This window comes from Pseudophryne corroboree, chromosome 6 (assembly GCF_028390025.1).
Source record: "Pseudophryne corroboree isolate aPseCor3 chromosome 6, aPseCor3.hap2, whole genome shotgun sequence".
In the NCBI taxonomy this organism is placed as follows: domain Eukaryota; kingdom Metazoa; phylum Chordata; class Amphibia; order Anura; family Myobatrachidae; genus Pseudophryne; species Pseudophryne corroboree.
In genome coordinates this window covers 130,339,523-130,364,225 of record NC_086449.1, presented here as the reverse complement: position 1 = coordinate 130,364,225, position 24,703 = coordinate 130,339,523, and the positions used below count along the sequence as shown (strand labels likewise).

At 40.3% G+C, this 24,703-nt stretch overlaps 1 long non-coding RNA gene across 1 annotated transcript; it reads left to right on the top strand.

The window, feature by feature from the left end:
* Positions 1-1,482: 1,482 nt before the first annotated feature.
* LOC134935039 (uncharacterized) lies at positions 1,483-22,461 on the top strand. Its single transcript, XR_010179857.1, has 5 exons — positions 1,483-1,580; positions 17,485-17,591; positions 17,719-17,839; positions 21,902-21,953; positions 22,273-22,461. It is a non-coding gene; the product is annotated as an uncharacterized LOC134935039 (long non-coding RNA).
* Positions 22,462-24,703: the final 2,242 nt, after the last annotated feature.

Here is a 24,703-nt window from a genome sequence, read left to right as displayed (position 1 = left end):
GCATCAGTGGCCTTGGTTATGCAAAACAATGGATGATGACTAACACATTCCTGTCTTCTGGAGAGCTATTGTTTGGCGAATACAAAACAAAACCCTGTCTCTGGGTTTTGTTCGATATTCATGATGTCCACTTTCAGTTGAGACAATGACATCTCAGCAATCATTCTTCTGGAGACAAACCCTAACCCATTCGTAAACACAGGTGTTGGCCCTCCTCATTGAGTCTCAAAGCTCAGTGTAATTAAAGGCTATTGTACTCCGTCTGCGGGAAAGATACTGATTTGGAATACAATTAATCTTCAATTACTATTCCTGTGCTTAACTATGCATAACACCATGTGAAGCCCTCCCAACATGCAAACTATTGTTTGGGGAATCTCTAAGGTCAAAGAGCCATTTGAGACCCACTGATACCTGCTGGACTCAGGGGAATATTAACTTATAAAATACATTATATGGTTAAATTATGTAACGATTGAGTCGCACGCTACGAACACAAACTCTACCGTAAATGCGCATACCGTGTGCCTGCGGGTGCATGCAACAGCGAGTATGCGCGCGCACGGGAGAGCTCACGCATGCACAGCGCGGACATGTATGAGGTGCAAATATGGCAGTGTGCATAGTGATATTTTTCTGACTTTGACAGAAATATACGTAATAGTTGGTACAGTTGCACTTTATTCATCCTTCTGGGATGAGTGGAAGTACTCACCTGTTTTTTTAAAAAGAGGTATTGTGGATTCTAATGAAACCGAAATGGGAGTATCCTTGCCATCCTTTCTGTGAGTGTGGTACAGTACGCATATTAACTATTATACCATGAGAAAAGATACCTTTTATAGGATTTATTCACTAATTCTTTAAGTGAGTTGGGTATGCTCTCATTAATCATTCTATGGTGGAAGATACACGAATGAGCACGATTATTTGGCTTAATTGTGAGTGAGGGTACATCCCTTATCCAGATATCTAAGGGAGAAGGACTCTTCTAATAGAAAAGGAGGATTGAATGTAACAATACTACACAGTGTTTGTTTTTGTTTTTGTTTTCTTCTCGCTTCCACACAACTGCTGAGCCTGAATTGATACAATCAGAACAGTGGACTAAAATGAAGGAAAAGCAGAAGGAATGTCTGCAATATTAAGGGACATATATGAATTTATTTTTGTGGCGCTTCTACTGATAGAGATTATCTTTCTTTTGTGTTATCCAGATATGTAGTTTGATGGTGACCAGATTTAGAGATGTTCTATATTTAGCATTTTTTCACTAAATTATAAAACCTAAATAATGGGATGATTCTGTGGTATCATAATGTTACATTTTTAGCAACTCCTGGTGATAATATGGAGCTGATTAGGATGCAGATTTGCACTTATAACTTAAGTAACAACACTATAGTGTGTACATGTTTTGCTATTTTAAACTTTTTGATCTTTTCTACTTGCCGTAGTTTTAAGATGATTGTTGTTGTAGCCTAGGTATCAGACACTGGGTGACGACATTATTGGTGGGCGTCGTCACACCGGAGCCGGGAGCCACAGCATCTACACATGGTGTTGGGAAGCTTTATAAGGTATGTATGTGTTATTTTGTATTTATCTTGATGATGAAGTGCAAATAGAAGTTCAAAACATTGATGTCCTACATCCTGCTGTGTTGAGCACTGTGTCCAGGTGCCGCCTATACAGAAATATATATTAGACTTTTTGCTAGGGAGTCTTAAATAAGGCACTGGTAAAGTTACTATTTATTGGGAGTGCTGCTTCTATTGTGTATTTATATATATATATATATATATATAAGTCCCAAATGATCCGGCACTCTGAATAATAAAGCTTCTACCTAGGTGCCATTGCTGTATTGAACATGGTTGCAAAACAGACAGCTGTGTGTGCTGACTGAAGGCACGGCACTCCAAGGATTTGATTCAAACTTATTTATAAAAAATAAGGTGGTACAGGCATAATACATATCATTGTAATGTAGCTCACAGTCTTTAGTTAGTCCTCATAAATGCCGACGTTAACGTTTCCGGGCCGCTGCGGACCCCGTCATCAGGGCGGAGGAGAAGGAGCTCAAGTATTGTAATTAGCCATTTGCTTGTGCTGTAACCTGTAACCTGCACATTTTTCTTTACAGGTTACAGCACAAGCAAATGGCTAATTACAATACTTGAGCTCCTTCTCCTCTGCCCTGATGACGGGGTAAGCAGCGGCCCGGAAACGGTAACGTCAGCATTTGTGTGAGCTACATTACAATGATATGTATTATGCCTGTACCACCTTATTTTTTATAAATAAGTTTGAATCAAATCCTTGGAGTGCCGTGCCTTCAGTCAGCACACACAGCTGTCTGTTTTGCAACCATATATATATATATATATATATATATATATATATACAAATGTCCACAGCAAGTGAGTATGCAGATATGGTAAAATAGTGTTAGATACTTTTAAAAACTGATTTTAAAAATGCAAGATTTAAAAGCACGTAAGCTGCAAAAAGGGGAGTAGAATTCTGCACCCCAAATCACAACACTGTAAACGCTTAAAAGGTCATAACAAGAGAAGTGAAATCATCGCATTTTAGGAGCTGAAGATAAATGTAGGTTATATTAATAATATTGTGGGTGAATGAGCCTTGCTGTCCCTCATTTAAATTCTACTTAGTGAGTGTGACTTGACTGATTGTACTAGACTGGCAGCTGGGACAGTGTTTGTTTTGGTATTAACATACCTACCTGTGTTGGGAGACTGTTTGGACATAAAGGGCCTAATTCAGTAAGTATTGTAAATTCTGCTAATTAGCAGAATTTGCAATCCTTCTGTTCGCATGCTGGGGGTTGCCCATCACAGAGCAAGGTCGCCCAGCATGCTGTCTGCTGCCTACCCCCTTCAATAAGCAGAAATTGTGATTGCATCACAATTTCTGCTTGCTGGCAGGAGGCCCACTGCCATGTTTCTGATCATGGTGGCTGTGTGTGATGTCACATAGCCACCATGATCATGCCCCCATCACGCCACCATTTATGCCACACACACCCATTTTCCAGCCTCTGCCCCTGTAACGCTCCATCTCCACCCCTCCCACTCTGCGACCACCTCTGTCTGATTGACAGGCAGAGGCGATTGCATTTTCTGCATACCCTCCCACAGAAAATGCAGGCGCATGTGCAGGATGGGCGCTTTGCATGTGCCTGCATCTTTTTTTAAAATGTTTGTGGTTCGATCGCACACTGCGATCCAACCTGAATTAGCTCCAAAGTCAGGTCATGGGACTGAGAGCCAGACAGTCACAGTTTGAAGACGGTAATGTACATAAAGAGATGCCAGGAGAGGTCAATAGACTGTTAACAATGATGTCCTGTAATGTGTTCACAGGATTGGCTAGGTTTATTCTAGGGACTAAATATTTTAGGGCATGAAAGGAAATAAACATTGTGAGAATTTGTCAAAAAAGACTAAAGGGCAAGATAGAGCCTTTCCTATTTCTGGTAAATTTAAAAAAGATAGCCTGAAAAATGTTTATTTATTAAGAGCTTCTTATATAGTGACTAAGTTGTATTTTTAGCAAAATAGATGTCTGACATATCTGTACTATACAACTGATGGCATGTTTCTGGATATTATAAGAAGTGCAGGATATTTTAGAAATGCAAATACAGGGGAAAACAGAAAAGTACTCTTTTGTTGGAGCACTCCCCTACTATTATATAAAACATCACATTTATTGATACATATTAAAATGTGACATTGTGTTTTAGACATACAAAGATAGAAAACATCAAGCTACAAAACAACACAAGCAAACAACACAGGGTAGTAAATATAATATGTGGTTATCTAAACAAATATATAACTCTAATGATATCACATTGGTTATATTGCTTGATAAATTCTGATCTTTAAGTGCAAGCCAATAAAAACAAACCATCAGATACCGATGTATATCTTGGTTAGAGAGGGCAAAGCTATTACATGCTTGAGAGCAACAGCAGCAGCTGATTTTCTTGTAAAAGTGAAGATGATGTACAGTACAGATGTGTCCATCCTGGTCATTGCCACGATGCATATGCACATGCACATAAATTGTGGCAGGAACTATACATGTCTGGTTGTGATTATTTACACCCACTATTAGACAATATTCATGGGCTGTGGGTGCAGATATATATGCCCATGCCCATGAATGTGTACACTACCTGCAGCAAACTAGTGTGGGAGTGATTAGTCACAAGATATATGAGTTTGGGCACATCTGCATTAGGACATGATTTAACACTACATGCACACCATGCTGTAACTAATTTCCTAAATTTGCACACACAATACATGTCTCATCAGCAAGATTCACAAGATGGGAATTGGCCCTTGTAGCTCCAGAAAATATAAGCATTAAGAGATGTAATACACTAAAACCTGCAAATTGTAACACACTAAATATATAGTATGTATAGTGGAAGCTAAACCCCTCAGTTTATCCCATTCAGATCAAGTAGCAGAACTGGTAGCACTAGTCAGACAATATTTATACTGATTGAAGGTATACTTTTTGGGTTGTACATGATTTTGGGGACATATAGAATTTTAGATTTTGTTTACGTCAACAGGAACACTGATAGCACATTCAAAACACCTAAAAGGACTGTAAATGTCTTTACAACTTCCATTGGCAGTGGCATTTATAAAATTCCAAGCACAAACACACACATCAGAATCAGAATCAGCTTTATTGGCCAGGTGTACTCACGTACACTAGGAATTCTTTGTGGTACAATGCATCACCAAGCAGCAACATGAAGGGGGAATACATAGCATACGAAGGGGGAAGAACATAGCATACATTACACACATTACACGTATGAGTTGATACTGCACATTGCAACTGTACAATAGACTCAACATATTAGACATATTATACATGTAGGACTAAACACAAAGGCTGCTTGGCAGAGCAGCACCGAGGCAGCCATCCGCGGCGCCAACTAGAACTCAAACAATGCACATAATAGAGAAGATTTAAGTATTACATCAAAAGATAAACCACACAGACAATAAAGACAGAAAGCATAATGCAGGGTTGGTGTAAGCATTTTGGGTAATAACCTCCAGGGGTTGTGTATTCCACCCTCACAAGGTACCAGGTGCGGCAGCCATCTTAGGCGCTCTGCGTAGGATTACCCAGGGTGGAATAGTCCACCCCTAGAAGAGAACACAAAACGGGGAGATTGCAGAGTCCTTAGGTTCAGAGTAGGGTTCCAGTAAAACCATCAGGTCCATGTATTTTTCATCCCATCCACAAGTTTACCAGATGAGGCAGCCATGTTGGGCGCACTACGAAGGTTACACAGTGGGAGATGAGCCATACAAGGGCCAAATGCATTCACGGGAAAGCTGACACGAGTGTAGGAGTATGCTATACCCTGCATGGAAAGATCCAAATGAAGCACACCCTGCCCATGGAGGAACCATCCGAGGCAGCCATGTGAGGCGCACTGTGTAGGTTACTGCTGGCAGGGTGTGCAACCAATGGAGGTACACATTACAGGAATAGCACACAGTGGGGGAAAAGTACCCTGTAAGAAGAAAGAAGAGAAAGACACATTTGCAGGAAAACATTAATTTGTGAAAATGATAAATGTCCTGGTCTCATGAGAGCAGTGCGGGTGTGTGTGAGAGTGTGGGGAGCAGTGCGGGTGGGTGTAAGAATGTGGAGTGCACACTAACGTCCAATGGAACTGACCCAGCAAAATCTGGTCCTGATGCGCACGCCCCTCAGTTCCCTGCTCAGCTTGAGGGGTAGTCTTGGGGGCAGTCATGATGTTCTTGGACAGAGAAGTAGCAGGCATTGGTCCTGGTGTTCTCAAGGCAGTGGTGAGGAGAGGCCACATGATGGTCCCGAGTTGCAGTGTTTGGGGAAATTGTATTATTCGAGATTTTAGCGTAGTCCAAATCCAGTTCAAACTCCGGTTCTAACTCCATTCTTAAATCATATTCTTAACAATTGCATTCTTCACAATTGCAAGCAGGCCAAGTCCTGACTGCAGGCCTTGATAATATTGCTCTTAAATGCTCCAACTATATCAGCTGGCAAAGGGGGAGGTATGCAATCAGAAGTTCAGCTAATTAACAGAGGTTATTTTGCATTGAAGAAGGATCACAGACATTTGCAGACAAACTTCCTTGGGGTGTGAAAAGTGTAGCCAGAGAGAGATGAGAGACTCAGATATACAAGCATGAAGATGGTGTTTTTACCTGTGAAGAGAGGAGAAATGGTTTTCAGTTCCGGTTCTAACTCCATTCTTAAATCATATTCTTAACAATTGCATTCTTCACAATTGCAAGCAGGCCAAGTCCTGACTGCAGGCCTTGATAATATTGCACATGGGGGTATATTTACTAAAAGTCAAGTATGGTTGATGTTTAGTTGTTTTTTGATTGACTTTGTGTTTAAGGTTTTAAATCACACATTGACACTATTTTAAAAGTAAAAAATCATCTGTTAGCAAATGTGGAATTTAGGCCCTGATACTAAGTTGACCAAACAGCTAACAAATACATGACCAAGATCAATATTTAGTAAATATACACATAGATACCACATTTACTAACATGATTTTTGAATTTTTTTAAAAAGGATTTAAAAGATCATCTAGTAGTAAACATGTTATTTAGACTCTGAAACACAAAATTAATTAAAAAATATGACCCAACATTGACTAAAAATTGATCAACATTGATACAACTTGATTTTTAGTAAATATAACCCATGGACCAAATCTTTGCATGAAATAGGAGCGCAAATGAGGCTGCAAAGAAAGTGACAGCTTCACCCATGGCTCAGTTGACAGAAATTCAGTCAACTAATTTACTGACTTTTGAGATTTTCAGCATACAGAAATTAATTAATATGCAATATTTACATTTACCTCAGGAAAAAGTAATCTCGAACTAAATATATGGTCAGGAGTTCTCAGGACTCTAGAAAGATGTACATGGGAAACTAGTAGTTCCAAGGCTAACTTTTCAGGCTTAGCAGAAGCAGCACATGACCTGACTCATCTGGGTAAAAAATTTAGACATAAAGAAGAAAAGAAAGACTATGGGGTATATTTACTAAGGTCCCGATTTTGACCGAGATGCCGTTTTTTCTTCAAAGTGTCATCTCGGTCATTTACTAAACACAAATCTCGGCAGTGATGAGGGCATTCGTATTTTTTTTGAAGTCCAACAAAAAAATACGAATGAATACACCATCGGTCAAAATGCGGCTGTTTAAGTATGAATCTCGGTCATTTACTAAGAAGTGCAAAGCAAAAAAAAAAAAAAACACTGCCGTGAAAAAATACAACTCGTAAAAAAGTGCTAAAAAAACCAGACCTGCTTTTTTGAGCCATGATTGGATAGGCATGCACGGATCCATGAGATCCGTGCATGTATATCAGTGGGAAGGGGTGGGAAAGTGTTAATTTTTTGAAAAAAAATTGCGTGGGGTCCCCCCTCCTAAGCATAACCAGCCTTGGGCTCTTTGAGCCGATCCTGGTTGCAGAAATATGGGAAAGAAAATGACAGGGGTTCCCCCATATTTAAGCAACCAGCATCGGGCTCTGCGCCTGGTCCTGGTTCCAAAAATATGGGGGACAAAAAGCATAGGGGTCCCCCGTATTTTTAAAACCAGCACCGGGCTCCACTAGCTGGACAGATAATGTCACAGCCGGGGGTCACTTTTATATAGTGCCCTGCGGCCGTGGCATCAAATATCCAACTAGTCACCCCTGGCCGGGGTACCCTGGGGGAGTGGGGACCCCTTCAATCAAGGGGTTCCCCCCCCAGCCACCCAAGGGCCAGGCGTGAAGCCCGAGGCTGTCCCCCCCATCCAATGGGCTGTGGATGGGGGGCAGTTAGCCTTTTTGTAAAAGTGTAAGATATTGTTTTTAGTAGCAGTACTACAAGGCCCAGCAAGCCTCCCCGGCATGCTGGTACTTGGAGAACCACAAGTACCATCATGCGGCGGAAAAACGTGCCCGCTGGTACCTGTAGTACTACTACTAAAAAAATACCCAAAAAAAGACAATACACACACACACACACCTTGAAAGTAAAGTTTTATTACATCCATCCACACAAACATACATACATACTTACCTTATGTTCACACGCAGGTCGGTCCTCTTCTCCATTAGAATCCATGGGGTACCTGTTGAATAAATTATACTCACCAGATCCAGGGTACCAGGCTCCTCGGATAATCCTTTTGTAATCCACGTACTTGATTAAAAAAAAAAAACGGAGACCCGAGCCACGCACTGAAAGGGGACCCATGTTTTCACATGGGTCCCCTTTCCCCGAATGCCAGAAACCCACTGTGACTTCTGTCTAAGTGGGTTTCTTCAGCCAATCAGGGAGCGCCACGTTGTGGCACCCTCCTGATCGGCTGTGTGCTCCTGTACTGACTGACAGGCAGCACGCGGCAGTGTTACAATGTAGCACCTATGCGCTCCATTGTAACCAATGGTGGGAACTTTCTGCTCAGCGGTGAGGTCACTTTCGGTCAACCGCTGAGCAGAAAGTTCCCACCATTGGTTACAATGGAGCGCATAGGCGCTACATTGTAACACTGCCGTGTGCCGCCTGTCAATCAGTACAGGAGCACACAGCCGATCAGGAGGGTGCCACAACGTGGCGCTCCCTGATTGGCTGAAGAAACCCACTTAGACATCAGTCAGAGTGGGTTTCTGGCATTCGGGGAAAGGGATCCCATGTGAAAACATGGGTCCCCTTTCAGTGCGTGGCTCGGGTCTCCGTTTTATTTTTTTAATCAAGTACGTGGATTACAAAAGGATTATCCGAGGAGCCTGGTACCCTGGATCTGGTGAGTATAATTTATTCAACAGGTACCCCATGGATTCTACTGGACAAGAGGACCGACCTGCGTGTGAACATAAGGTAAGTATGTATGTATGTTTGTGTGGATGGATGTAATAAAACTTTACTTTCAAGGTGTGTGTGTATTGTCTTTTTTTGGGTATTTTTTTAGTAGTAGTACTACAGGTACCAGCGGGCACGTTTTTCTGCCGCATGCTGGTACTTGTGGTTCTCCAAGTACCAGCATGGGGGGAGGCTTGCTGGGCCTTGTAGTACTGCTACTAAAAACAATATCTTACACTTTTACAAAAAAGCTATCAGCCCCCCATCCGCAGCCCATTGGATGGGGGGGACAGCCTCGGGCTTCACCCCTGGCCCTTGGGTGGCTGGGGGGGGGACCCCTTGATTGAAGGGGTCCCCACTCCCCCAGGGTACCCCGGCCAGGGGTGACTAGTTGGATATTTGATGCCACGGCCGCAGGGCACTGTATAAAAGTGACCCCCGGCTGTGGCATTATCTGTCTAGCTAGTGGAGCCCGGTGCTGGTTTTAAAAATACGGGGGACCCCTACGCTTTTTGTCCCCCGTATTTTTGGAACCAGGACCAGGCGCAGAGCCCGATGCTGGTTGCTTAAATATGGGGGAACCCCTGTCATTTTCCCCCCCATATTTCTGCAACCAGGATCGGCTCAAAGAGCCCGAGGCTGGTTATGCTTAGGAGGGGGGACCCCACGCCATTTTTTTTTACAGTTTTACAGTGCTTATTTAAAAAAAAAAAAAAAAATGAACCCCAGCACGGATCACACAGATCCGGCCGAGATTCATTTAGAAAAAGTCGGCAGTGTTTTGCTAATCACTGCCGTAAAAAAAAAAAAAAAAACCACGAATGACATCGACATCGGAACAAAAGAAAATGCAGAATACGACAGCTTAGTAAATTAGTCGTAATAAATTCCAAAAGTTGCAGTTTTACACTTTCGATGTCATTCGTGATTATTCTCCCACCAAATCGGGAGAATTACGAATGTTAGTAAATATACCCCTATGTTGGGGCACTCTTCAAAAATTAAATTCAATATACTGGTACAGATAATAACTAGTTTTCATTTAATTAATTAAAAGTATAGGCATTAGTATCCATCAGAATCAAACCAAAAAAGTGATTAGAAATAATTTTAAGGATACCAATATACTGATTCAGGACCCCTTCAAAACCTGACCCTTGCACCCTATGTGATGAATAGGTAACTGTACTATCACATATAGTGCTGGTCTAGTTGCAGAATTGTTCCTAGAGAGTACATTAAAGGGATGTGTTGACACCTCTTGGTGATAAAAAAGGGGATTTATCTATGTATTGTCGTGCGGTGGTCATTTCTCCCAGCTTTTTGTGACAACTCCCTGCTTTAAGTGACAAGGGCTGCAGTCCACTACTGATGGGATACTATGATTCCTGGATAGTGGGATCAAGTGAATTAGGGAAAAAAGAGTTAGGTTCCTATAATTTCACAAAAGGACTTGCTGTTAAAACACACATGATGCTTTATACATTCTGTATATGGTATCACACAGGAAATACGATTGACAGTGCACTGAATTCAACGTTATTATCCATTTTTTATTCTCACAAATTTAGATGTTTTGGCAATTGCCTCTTTGTAACTACTGTACTGTCCCTACATATTTTGCTCTGTTTTGTGAATATTAACCTAGAATGCTCAGCATTCTTTGTTAACTTTTCTTTTCAGAATCAGACTCAAGGCCCCAGCACTACTAGGAACCAATGCTTTACATTGTAAAGTTAGTAAAAAAAATATTCTCAGCTACTAATTGCTAATGTATTGTTATGCTTAATGTCTATAAGCCTCTACTTAATATGATGTATCATATGTGGTGGAGGTGCTGGTGGGGCAGGTCTCTCACTTTGCCAGGGGCATTAGGACCCCTAGATACAGTCATTGATGGATGAGAAGGTGCTTCATTGTGTGGAGATAATTATATGGGAACAATTGATAATGGTGTAGTCCCCTTGCTTACCTGGCTTGTAGTATACATATATTTCAAAAGCTCCCTGTTTTCTAGGTGTGCCGAGGCCATGGTCTGTATTTTCCATTGCAGATTTTAAGACCACAGCATCAGAAAAACTCTGGACATTCGACATAACCTGAGGGCAACTCAGATGGCCAATGTCTTCTTAGATGATCAGATGTTGGATCCGCATTCTTAAAAACTATGCTGTTCACACATAGCAACTGTGTATGCACAGAGGATTTATTTGATATTTAAGTGAGTGACAGGTAATCAGTGATTGGGGAGGTAATGGGAGTGGTTATAAAAATGGAAGCATGTCTGGACCATTTTCTGGGCATGTATTTATGTATTTTTATTATTATGTAGAATAACAATAAACAATTATATGACACAGAGTGGGTGCTAATATCATGTAGCATTAAGGACCACCAGTATCAATGAAGGCTTGCTGAAGCCCGATGGCCTAACCATATCTTAGCAAATATACTGTATACAACTAAGAGCTCTGAATTTTTTAATATAATGTAGTGTTCATGTTTTATTTCTGATACCTTATTTATTTATTTATTTATTAACAGTTTCTTATATAGCGCAGCAAATTCCGTTGCGCTTTACAATTTGAAATAACAATAACAAAATGGGTGATAACAAACAGTCATAGAGGTAGGAAGGCCCTGCTCGCAAGCTTACAATCTATAGGGAATTAGGCATGTGTACATAAGGAAAGGTGCTATCTATTGCATAGAATTAGAAGACATGTGAGGATATGTGTGGACTGTACAGAGTAGATGCAATTTGATAGGAAGTTTTATGAAAGTTATGTGGGCGGTTCTGGAATTTGGTATGCTTGCCTGAAGAAGTGAGTTTTCAGGGAATGCTTGAAGGTTTGGAGACTAGAGGAGAGTCTTATTGTGCGTGGTAGGGCATTCCACAGCGTGGGTGCAGCCCGATGAAAGTCCTGCAATCGTGAGTGGGAGCGAGTAATGAGTGTGGATGAGATACGCAGGTCTTGTGAAGAGCGAAGAGGTCGGGTTGGGAGATATTTTGAGATAAGCGAAGTGATGTACGTTGGTGTAGTTTGGTTAATGGCCTTGTGTGTGAGTAAAAGTATTTTATATTGAATGCAGTAGAGTACAGGTAACCAATGGAGGGACTGACAGAATGGATCTGCAGATGATGTATGTCTAGCGAGGAAGATAAGCCTCGCCGCTGCATTCAGAATGGGTTGTAGTGGTGAGAGTCTCGTTTTGGGAAGACCAGTTAGGAGACTATTGCAATAATCAATGCGGGAGATAATGAGAGCATGGATCAGAGTTTTAGCAGCGTCTTGTGTAAGGTATGGTCGTATTTTGGATATGTTTATTAGATGCATGTAACATGATCTTGAGACCAGATTGAATGTGGGGAACAAAGGACAGATCAGAGTCAAGGATGACACCTAGGCAGCGAGCTTGTGGGGTAGGGTAGATAGTCGAGTTTTCAACAGTGATAGAGATATCAGGTTGGTACCTACTATTGGCCGGTGGAAATATAATTAACTCTATCTTTGAAATATTAGGTTTGAGGTGGCGAGATGTCATCCAGGATGAGATGGCAGAAAGGCATTCAGTGACACGGTCCAGTACAGATAGGGACAAGTCAGGGGAGGATAGGTAGATTTGAGTATCATCTCCGTACAGATGATACTGAAAACCAAAAGAGCTGATTAGTTTACCAAGAGATGAGGTATAGATAGAGAAAAGCAGAGGACCCAAGACTGAGCCTTGCGGTACTCCAACTGAAAGAGGTAGCGAAGAGGAGGTAGATTCAGAGAAGCGAACACTGAAGGAGCGATTAGATAGGTAGGATAGGAACCAAGAAAGGGCTGTGTCTTTAAGACCTAGGGATTGTAATGTCTGTATGAGAAGAGAGTGGTCTACAGTGTCAAATGCAGCAGATAGATCTAGAAGAATAAGTAGTGAGTAATGGCCTTTAGACTTCGTAGTGACCAAATCATTAATCACTTTAGTCAGTGCTGTCTCTGTGGAGTGTTGGGAACGGAAGCCTGACTGAAGTGGGTCCAATAAAGTGTATGAGTTAAGAAAGTGTGTGAGTCGAGTGTAGGCAAGTCTCTCAAGTAGCTTAGAGAGACAAGGGAGCTGAGAGATAGGGCGGTAGTTTGAGGGAGCATTAGGGTCAGAATTTTGTTTCTTTAAAATGGGAGTAATCACTGCACGCTTGAAGAGTGAAGGAAAAATACCAGTAGAGAGAGAGAGATTACATATGTTAGTTAAGGTAGGGATGAGCACCAGAGACAGAGCTTTACTTATTTGTGAGGGTAAAGGATCAAGAGGAAAGGTAGTGGAGAAGCAGGATGAGAAGAGTGATGATACTTCATCTTCATTTGTGGGATCAAATGAAGAAAGAGTGCCAGAGGGTTCAGGTAAAGAACGGAGCAGGTCACTGGCTGCCGAAGAGCATACCATTTCATTTCGGATCTTATCAATCTTCTCCTTGAAGTAGGAAGCAAGATCCTGTGCCTTGATAGTGGCTGGTGGGGTAGGTGAGGGAGGATTCAGAAGTGATTTAAATGTATTAAAGAGTCATTTGGGGTTGGAGGCTTGTGCAGAGATAAGAGTTTGGAAATATGTTTGTTTGGCAGTGTCCAGGGCATTTTTATAAGAATGGTAGACAGTCTTATATGTGAGGAAGTCACTTGAAATACGAGATTTACGCCACTGATGTTCAAGTTTTCGTGTGAGTTTTTGTAGTTGTCTTGTTAATTTGGAGTGCCATGGTTGACATCTAGGCCTACGTGGAGTGTGATGGTTAGCTGGAGCCACTTCATCAAGGGCTAGTTCTAGAGTCTCATTAAGGTGTGATACAGCCATCTCAGGAGAGGTGAATGCAGAAATAGGTGAAAGCAGTTGTTGGAGTGTAGTGGAAAGTTCTTGAAGATTAATTGTGTTAATATTTCTGCGGGTTTGAGGAAGATCGGAGGACTTCAGCAACACAGGGTTTGAATTAACGGAGGAGAGCATGCAGGTGATAAGGTTGTGATCTGAGAGGGGGAAAGGAGTGTTAGTGAGTTCAGAGATGGAGCATAGTCTGGTGAATACTAGATCAAGGCAGTGGCCTTCCTGATGAGTAGAAGAGTCAGTCCATTGGGAGAGGCCAAGAGAGGAAGTTAGAGAGAGTAGTTTGGAGGCATGAGCAGCAGATTTTGGACAATCAATAGCAATATTTAAATCACCCATGATAATGGTGGAGATGTCAGAGGAGAGGAAGTGAGGGAGCCAGGCAAAAAAATCTTCCAAAAATTGTTTTGGATGCCCAGGTGGGCAGTAGATAGCTGCAACACGCAGAGAGAAAGGAAAGTTAACCCTAATGGAATGTACTTCAAATGATGTAAACGTGAGTGTTGGAACCTGTGGTAGAACAGTGTATGCAAAAGATTGGGAAAGTAAAAGTCCTACTCCTCCTCCTTTATGGTTACTGGGTCTGGAGGTGTGTGTAAAGTGGAGACCACCATGTGCCAGTGCTGCAGGGGAGGCTGTGTCAGATTGTGTGAGCCAGGTTTCTGTTATAGCCAGCAGATTGATGTTGTTGGATATGAATAGGTCATGGATGGATGTTAATTTGTTACAAACAGAGCGTGCATTCCATAAGGCACATTTTAGTGATCTGGAGGGTGATGGAAGACATGTGATGTTTATGAGGTTAGCTGGATTTCTATGTTGCTGTGAATCAGGTGAATGTGAGCGATGCAAGTGGCTGGGTCCTGGATTTGGTGAAATGTCACCAGCTATCAGAAGCAGAAGAGAGAGATAAATGTGAGTCTCAGAGGTTTGTGAAAGTTTTTTATGGTGAGGGGTTGTAGATGTTATTGTAAATGAGTATAGGGAAGTGAAAAGCTCATGAGTGCTAATAAGAGGGGAGTGTAGAATTGAGAGGGCAACATGTACAGAGGGCTGAGTTGCTGGGAGACTGAATGATGCAATGGTCTTTATGAATACTCCATGAAGAGCAATGCAGAAAATCAATTTATGGAACATAGTTTGTTTGAGATTAAACCAGTGTTATCAGGGCTGAGAATGTATGGTTTCACTTGGTCAAGTTAAAAGTTCAGGTGCCTATTTACTGGTGTTGTTCCGCTGTATGTTAGCTGTGCATGATAGAGCAAAGTGACAAACAGGTATGTACAATCACATGTAAATCACAATGTAAATGGTTATATACAAAATTGGTTGCATTTTGTTCTTAGAGGTCATGAGGATTGTAGTTGGTAATTTATATACATACGCTGAATTGCACAGATGATTGGGAATGAAAGGAAGGGAGGATGGTTTTCTGTTATGTTGGTGGGATGTTTCCGTCTGTTTTCGTTCTGGTAAGTCCTGGGTAAGTCTATATTGTAATATTTTCTTAGCCCTTTTAAACAGCCCTTCTAATAAAGCCCTGTTCAGCCGGCTGTTGGTCAGCCAAGCATCTTTCCTTATGAATGGTAAGTATCCATGTGTGTCTAGTAATTGCAATCAAGGCCTAATATCCCACCCCCGTTTACAGAGCATGCCATAAAACTCACCCAAAACAGACACTAAGATAGCAGTTACCAACTATTTCAAAGCTGCAATAGAGTTTCTTCCAAGAATACAATATACCTTATAATATACAAATATACAGTGTAGATTACATAATTAAAATAACTATATCACTGCTGCATATATATTCTGAGCAGATCCAAACTGCAAAGGAGTGTAGATTACCTAGTTAAAATAACTATATCACTGCTGCATATATATTCTGAGCAGATCCAAACTGATACCTTTCAGTGTACTGTGGAAAAAAACATTTTCTTTAACATAAATAACATTAATTTCCAGCCAATTTTGACCACACAATCCTGTATGAAATGGCATCAGATATCATGAGGAAGGGACTTACAAACGATCCAAAAGCCAAGATTTTTATTTTAAATCCTACTTCTGAACTGACAGAATCTCCAAATCAGGATTCTGTTCTGTTCTGATCCCCTAAATGGATCTGAAATGGGACTCTGTTCAACTCATATCCCCTACATTTTTGTGAGTTTATGACTTCTAAAAAATGGAACTGCGCATCTCTAAAATATGATAACTGTTCAAAGTGCTATTGCTTGGAATTTCATTGCACTGGGCAGGCCAGGCAGTGAACCTTCCCCCTCCCCAAACTATCTGTCATCCCCCACCCTCCTCTCAGTCACCCTCTGAGGTTTCAGATACAGGTTATCTTTTCAGATTCTCTCTTGTATTTTCTGTAAATCTCCTGTTATATTGTTTGCTGTAGTTTCACATGACAAGTAATTGTCAGCCATACTGCCTCCATTTGGTGAAAAGTGTAACACAGCCAGGAGTTATTGATATTCCACAGTCAACCTTCTCTTGGTATCACACACAAGTCCTTGCTGCATTTTAGCCACTATTAGACACCTCTACCTTCTTCTCTAACCTAGAGTCACAGTGACATGCATGCAGGGTAGCTTTTTATCATATGGCAGGTATGCCTAATGTTTTGGTTGTGATTGTCTGCACACAGATTAAGATGACACCACCTAAGACCAGGGCATATATCTACCTGAACAGGCATCATACTCACTCAACTAATGTGCAGATGGAATGAAAATAATCAGTATTATGGTGGGTTATCCTGGCACATACAGTTTAATTCTATATGAAAATGTATTATAAATTGACTTCTGCAGATGGGGGATAGATGTCCTTTAGAGATACTTGGTTCTGATGGATGGACTTCAGACTCAGGTCTTCAAAAACATCCTTTCCTCCAACTTACCCTAGATTCCTTGAGTTTGCCCTAAATCATAAGAGAGTATGGTGCCTGGCAACACATTGAATATTCTATCCCCATCACAGTATTATTTTCAAGTAATTTCTTTTTATATTTGTTCTGGTTCTCTCTAGTGTATACTACCTGACTTACTGTACCATTTTCCCCATCTCTCCATTCGCCATTGTTCTGATGTTATTGTTCTATTTTTTTATATCTATTTGTAAGCTTGCTATTATGTACACAGGACCTTTTGGGTTTTTTCAGTGGATTTCAATGAGGATGCATTTTTACAGGTGTTCCATTGAGTTTAATATAATAACCAGTGTATCAGCATTTTCTGATGTTTTTAAGACAGACCTGTATGCCACTGTTTCTGATTGTATATGTATCTTGTTCTTCTATGATAAAACTTTAAAAAAATATATTTTGCACTAAAGTTTATTAAGAGAAACTTGCATTCATTTTAATGTTCACAATGTTTATAGTTCAATCAGCTTAACTTAAAAAAAAGTACAGCCAGAAAACAAAACATGCGAGGGTGGTTTTGGAATATCAAACACAAAGATAAATACAAATCCAAAATTAAAACATGGGGTCAGTGCACATCTCTAGATTTGCACAAGATTGCCTAATTGAATTGTAATTTTTTTTTAAAATAAAGTGTGTTAATTTATATTTTGGTAAAATTTCTGCAAAACCGTTTTCCTACAGTGATTATATAGAACTGCAAGTGTTTGTGTTGCACTGTTAAAGTGTGTTTTTTTCTTAAAAAAACAGACCCTCCAAGAAGTTGTGGAAAATGGTGACTTATCTTTTTGGATGGTGCCAGGATGGTACTTTGCAGCCGAAATGACACAACCAACAGCTTGGGTGATTTGCTGAAGGTGCAGAATAAGGACCTTAAAATAGTGGAAAAATTGAAGAACATTCTAAATAAAAACATTTAAATATTATTACCAGCTTCCTCATCATCATCATCATAACCTGTAACCTGCACATTTTTCTTTACAGGTTACAGCACAAGCAAATGGCTAATTACAATACTTGAGCTCCTTCTCCTCCGCCCTGATAACGGGGTCCGCAGCGGCCCAGAAACGTTAACGTCAGCATTTATGAGGACTAACTAAAGACTGTGAGCTACATTACAATGATATGTATTATGCCCGTACCACCTTATTTTTTAGAAATAAGTTTGAATCAAATCCTTGGAGTGCTGTGCCTTCAGTCAGCACACACAGCTGTCTGTTTTGCAACTATATAAATATATATATATATATATATATATATATATATATATACATATATATATATACAAATGTCCACAGCAAGTGAGTATGCAGATAGGGTAAAATAGTGTTAGATACTTTTAAAAACTGCTTTTAAAAATGCAAGATTTAAAAGCACGTAAGCTGCAAAAAGGGGAGTAGAATTCTGCACCCCAAATCACAACACTGTAAAAGCTTAAAAGATCATAACAAGATAAGTGAAATCATCGCATTTTAGGAGCTGAAGATAAATGTAGGTTATATTAATAATATTGTGGGTGAATGAGCCTTGCTGTCCCTCATTTAAATTCTACTTAGTGAGTGTGACTTGACTGATTGTACTAGACTGGCAGCTGGGACAGTGTTTGTTTTGGTATTAACATACCTACCTGTGTTGGGAGACTGTTTGGACATAAAGGGCCTAATTCAGTAAGTATTGTAAATTCTGCTAATTAGCAGAATTTGCAATCCTTCTGTTCGGATGCTGGGGGCTGCCCATCACAGAGCAAGGTCGCCCAGCATACTGTCTGCTGCCTACCCCCTTCAATAAGCAGAAATTGTGATTGCATCACAATTTCTGCTTGCTGGCAGGAGGCCCACTGCCATGTTTCTGATCATGGTGGCTGCGTGTGATGTCACATAGCCACCATGATCATGCCCCCATCATGCCACCATTTATGCCACACACACCCATTTTCCAGCCTCTGCCCCTGTAACGCTCCATCTCCACCCCTCCCACTCTGCGACCACCTCTGTCTGATTGACAGGCAGAGGCGATTGCATTTTCTGCATACCCTCCCACAGAAAATGCAGGCGCATGTGCAGGATGGGCGCTTTGCATGTGCCTGCATCTTTTTTTAAAATGTTTGTGGTTCGATCGCACACTGCGATCCAACCTGAATTAGCTCCAAAGTCAGGTCATGGGACTGAGAGCCAGACAGTCACAGTTTGAAGACAGTAATGTACATAAAGAGATGCCAGGAGAGGTCAATAGACTGTTAACAATGATGTCCTGTAATGTGTTCACAGGATTGGCTAGGTTTATTCTAGGGACTAAATATTTTAGGGCATGAAAGGAAATAAACATTGTGAGAATTTGTCAAAAAAGACTAAAGGGCAAGATAGAGCCTTTCCTATTTCTGGTAAATTTAAAAAAGATAGCCTGAAAAATGTTTATTTATGAAGAGCTTCTTATATAGCGACTAAGTTGTATTTTTAGCAAAATAGATGTCTGACACATCTGTACTATACAACTGATGGCATGTTTCTGGATATTATAGAAAACCATGTCCAAGAAGTGCAGGATATTTTAGAAATGCAAATACAGGGGAAAACAGAAAAGTACTCTTTTGTTGGAGCACTCCCCTACTATTATATAAAACATCACATTTATTGATACATATTAAAATGTGACATTGTGTTTTAGACATACAAAGATAGAAAACATCAAGCTACAAAACAACACAAGCAAACAACACAGGGTAGTAAATATAATATGTGGTTATCTAAACAAATATATAACTCTAATGATATCACATTGGTTATATTGCTTGATGAATTCTGATCCTTAAGTGCAAGCCAATAAAAACAAACCATCAGATACCGATGTATATCTTGGTAAGAGAGGGCAAAGCTATTACATGCTTGAGAGCAACAGCAGCAGCTGATTTTCTTGTAAAAGTGAAGATGATGTACAGTACAGATGTGTCCATCCTGGTCATTGCCACGATGCATATGCACATGCACATAAATTGTGGCAGGAACTATACATGTCTGGTTGTGATTATTTACACCCACTATTAGACAATATTCATGGGCTGTGGGTGCAGATATATGCACATGCCCATGAATGTGTACACTACCTGCAGCAAACTAGTGTGGGAGTGATTAGTCACAAGATATATGAGTTTGGGCACATCTGCATTAGGACATGATTTAACACTACATGCACACCATGCTGTAACTAATTTCCTAAATTTGCACACACAATACATGTCTCATCAGCAAGATTCACATGATGGGAATTGGCCCTTGTAGCTCCAGAAAATATAAGCATTAAGAGATGTAACACACTAAAACCTGCAAATTGTAACACACTAAATATATAGTATGTATAGTGGAAGCTAAACCCCTCAGTTTATCCCACTCAGATCAAGTAGCAGAACTGGTAGCACTAGTCAGACAATATTTATACTGATTGAAGGTATACTTTTTGGGTTGTACATGATTTTGGGGACATATAGAATTTTAGATTTTGTTTACGTCAACAGGAACACTGATAGCACATTCAAAACACATAAAAGGACTGTTAATGCCTTTACAACTTCCATTGGCACAAACACACACATGGGGGTATATTTACTAAAAGTCAAGTATGGTTGATGTTTAGTTGTTTTTTGATTGACTTTGTGTTTAAGGTTTTAAATCACACATTGACACTATTTTAAAAGTAAAAAAACATCTGTTAGTAAATATGGAATTTAGGCCCTCATACTAAATTGACCAAACAGCTAACAAATACATGACCAAAATCAATTTTTAGTAAATATACCCATAGATACCACATTTACTAACATATGATTTTTGAATTTTTTTAAAAAGGATTTAAAAGATCATCTAGTAGTAAACATGTGATTTAGACTCTGAAACACAAAATTAATTAAAAAAAATGACCCAACATTGACTAAAAATTGATCAACATTGATACAACTTGATTTTTAGTAAATATAACCCATGGACCAAATCTCTGCATGAAATAGGAGCGCAAATGAGGCTGCAAAGAAAGTGGCAGCTTCACCCATGGCTCAGTTGACAGAAATTCAGTCAACTAATTTACTGACTTTTGAGATTTTCAGCATACAGAAATGAATTAATATTCAATATTTACATTTACCTCAGGAAAAAGTAATCTAGAACTAAATATATGGTCAGGAATTCTCAGGACTCTAGAAAGATATACATGGGAAACTAGTAGTTCCAAGGCTAACTTTTCAGGCTTAGCAGAAGCAGCACATGACCAGACTCATCTGGGTAAAAAATTTAGACATAAAGAAGAAAAGAAAGACTATGTTGGGGCACTCTTCAAAAATTAAATTCAATATACTGGTACAGATAATAACTAGTTTTCATTTAATTAATTAAAAGTATAGGCATTAGTATCCATCAGAATCAAACCAAAAAAGTGATTAGAAATTAGAGATGAGCGGATTCGGTTTTACTCGGTTTTACTCGGTTCTCAAAACCGATCCTTATTGGCTATCCAAAACACGTGACATCCGTGAGCCAATTAGATGCCGTTTTGAGAACCGAGTAAAACCGAGTAAAACCGAACCCGCTCATCTCTATTAGAAATAATTTTAAGAATACCAATATACTGATTCAGGACCCCTTCAAAACCTGACCCTTGCACCCTATGTGATGAGTAGGTAACTGTACTATCACATATAGTGCTGGTCTAGTTGCAGAATTGTTCCTAGAGAGTAAATTAAAGGGATGTGTTGACACCTCTTGGTGATAAAAAAAGGGGGTTTATCTATGTATTGTCATGCGGTGGTCATTTCTCCCAGCTTTGAGTGACAACTCCCTGCTTTAAGTGACAAGGGCTGCAGTCCACTACTGATGGGATACTATGATTCCTGTATAGTGGGATCAAGTGAATTAGGGAAAAAAGAGTTAGGTTCCTATAATTTCACAAAGGACTTGCTGTTAAAACACACATGATGCTCCATACATCCTGTATATGGTATCACACAGGAAATACGATTGACAGTGCACTGAATTCAAAGTTATTATCCATTTTTTATTCTCACAAATTTAGATGTTTTGGCAATTGCCTCTTTGTAACCACTGTACTGTCCCTACATATTTTGCTCTGTTTTGTGAATATTAACCTAGAATGCTCAGCATTCTTTGTTAACTTTTCTTTTCAGAATCAGACTCAAGGCCCCAGCACTACTAGGAAGCAATGCTTTACATTGTAAGGTTAGTAAAAAAAATATTCTCAGCTACTAACTGCTAATGTATTGTTATGCTTAATGTCTATAAGCCTCTACTTAATATGATGAATCATATGTGGTGGAGGTGCTGGTGGGGCAGGTCTCTCACTTTGCCAGGGGCATTAGGACCCCTAGTTACAGTCATTGATGGATGAGAAGGTGCTTCATTGTGTGGAGATAATTATATGGGAACAATTGATAATGGTGTAGTCCCCTTGCTTACCTGGCTTGTAGTATTCCATATATTTCAAAAGCTCCCTGTTTTCTAGGTGTGCCGAGGCCATGGTCTGTATTTTCCATTGCAGATTTTAAGACCACAGCATCAGAAAAACTCTGGACATTCGACATAACCTGAGGGCAACTCAGATGGCCAATGTCTTCTTAGATGATCGGATGTTGGATCCGCATTCTTAAAAACTATGCTGTTCACACATAGCAACTGTGTATGCACAGAGGATTTATTTGATATTTAAGTGAGTGACAGGTAATCAGTGATTGGGGAGGTAATGGGAGTGGTTATAAAAATGGAAGCATGTTGGTACCATTTTCTAGGCATGTCTTTATGTATGTTTTTTATTATGTAGAATAACAATAAACAATTATATGACACAGAGTGGGTGCTAATATCATGTAGCATTAAGGACCACCAGTATCAATGAAGGCTTGCTGAAGCCCGATGGCCTAACCATATCTTAGCAAATATACTGTATACAACTAAGAGCTCTGAATTTTTTAATATAATGTAGTGTTCATGTTTTATTTCTGATACCTTATTTATTTATTTATTAACAGTTTCTTATATAGCGCAGCAAATTCCGTTGCGCTTTACAATTTGAAATAACAATAACAAAATGGGTCATAACAAACAGTCATAGAGGTAGGAAGGCCCTGCTCGCAAGCTTACAATCTATAGGGAAATAGGTATGTGTACATAAGGAAAGGTGCTATCTATTGCATAGAATTAGAAGACATGTGAGGATATGTGTGGACTGTACAGAGTGGATGCAATTTGATAGGAAGGTTTATGAAAGTTATGTGGGCGGTTCTGGAATTTGATATGCTTGCCTGAAGAGGTGAGTTTTCAGGGAACGCTTGAAGGTTTGGAGACTAGAGGAGAGTCTTATTGTGCGTGGTAGGGCATTCCACAGCGTGGGTGCAGCCCGATGAAAGTCCTGCAATCATGAGTGGGAGCGAGTAATGAGTGTGGATGAGAGACGCAGGTCTTGTGAAGAGCGAAGAGGTCGGGTTGGGAGATATTTTGAGATAAGCGAAGTGATGTACGTTGGTGTAGTTTGGTTAATGGCCTTGTGTGTGAGTAAAAGTATTTTAGATTGAATGCGGTAGAGTACAGGTAACCAATGGAGGGACTGACAGAATGGATCTGCAGGCGATGAACGTCTAGCGAGGAAGATAAGCCTCGCCGCTGCATTCAGAATGGATTGTAGTGGTGAGAGTCTCGTTTTGGGAAGACCAGTTAGGAGACTATTGCAATAATCAATGCGGGAGATAATGAGAGCATGGATTAGAGTTTTAGCAGTGTCTTGTGTAAGGTATGGTCATATTTTGGATATGTTTATTAGATGCATGTAACATGATCTTGAGACCAGATTGAATGTGGGGAACAAAGGACAGATCAGAGTCAAGGATGCCACCTAGGCAGCGAGCTTGTGGGGTAGGGTAGATAGTCGAGTTTTCAACAGTGATAGAGATATCAGGTTGATACCTACTATTGGCAGGTGGAAATATAATTAACTCTGTCTTTGAAATATTCAGTTTGAGGTGGCGAGATATCATCCAGGATGAAATGGCAGAAAGGCATTCAGTGTCACGGTCCAGTACAGATAGGGACAAGTCAGGTGAGGATAAGTAGATTTGAGTATCATCTGCATACAGATGATACTGAAAACCAAAAGAGCTGATTAGTTTACCAAGAGATGAGGTATAGATAGAGAAAAGCAGAGGACCCAAGACTGAGCCTTGCGGTACTCCAACTGAAAGAGGTAGCGGAGAGGAGGTAAATTCAGAGAAGCGAACACTGAAGGAGCGATTAGATAGGTAGGATAGGAACCAAGAAAGGGCTGTGTCTTTAAGACCTAGGGATTGTAATGTCTGTATGAGAAGAGAGTGGTCTACAGTGTCAAATGCAGCAGATAGATCTAGAAGAATAAGTAGTGAGTAATGGCCTTTAGACTTCGTAGTGACCAAATCATTAACCACTTTAGTCAGTGCTGTCTCTGTGGAGTGTTGGGAACGGAAGCCTGACTGAAGTAGGTCCAATAAAGTGTATGAGTTAAGAAAGTGTGTGAGTCGAGTGTAGGCAAGTCTCTCAAGTAGCTTAGAGAGACAAGGGAGCTGAGAGATAGCGCGGTAGTTTGAGAGAGCATTAGGGTCAGAATTTTGTTTCTTTAAAATGGGAGTAATCACTGCATGCTTGAAGAGTGAAGGAAAAATACCAGTAGAGAGAGAGACATTACATATGTTAGTTAAGGTAGGGATGAGCACCAGAGACAGAGCTTTACTTATTTGTGAGGGTAAAGGATCAAGAGGAAAGGTAGTGGAGAAGCAGGATGAGAAGAGTGATGATACTTCATCTTCATTTGTGGGATCAAATAAAGAAAGAGTGCCAGAGGGTTCAGGTAAAGAACGGAGCAGGTCACTGGCTGCCGAAGAGCATACCATTTCATTTCGGATCTTATCAACCTTCTCCTTGAAGTAGGAAGCAAGATCCTGTGCCTT